Genomic DNA, 265 nt, shown 5'->3' on the forward strand with positions numbered 1-265 from the left:
ATATTTATAATATAAAAAAGAAAGAAAAATCTTAACTATGGTGTATATTGCCACTGATTTGTTATCATCTATTACAAAAAGTTATCATTGCTTTATTACTATGAGATTAGTTGATAATGCTTCTTCCTCATACTGCCATTTTCTGGTTTTGTTGTCACAATTACATTACTTGCCTAACTCTAGGAGTATTCTAAATTTTTTAGTACTAGAATAGGCTGTATAAGATAGGGAGCATTTGTTTCTTAAATGTTGCTGAAGTTTCCAT

This window comes from Carlito syrichta, unplaced genomic scaffold (assembly GCF_000164805.1).
Source record: "Carlito syrichta isolate Samal-C Ts95f unplaced genomic scaffold, Tarsius_syrichta-2.0.1 Scaffold116793, whole genome shotgun sequence".
NCBI classification, from domain to species: domain Eukaryota; kingdom Metazoa; phylum Chordata; class Mammalia; order Primates; family Tarsiidae; genus Carlito; species Carlito syrichta.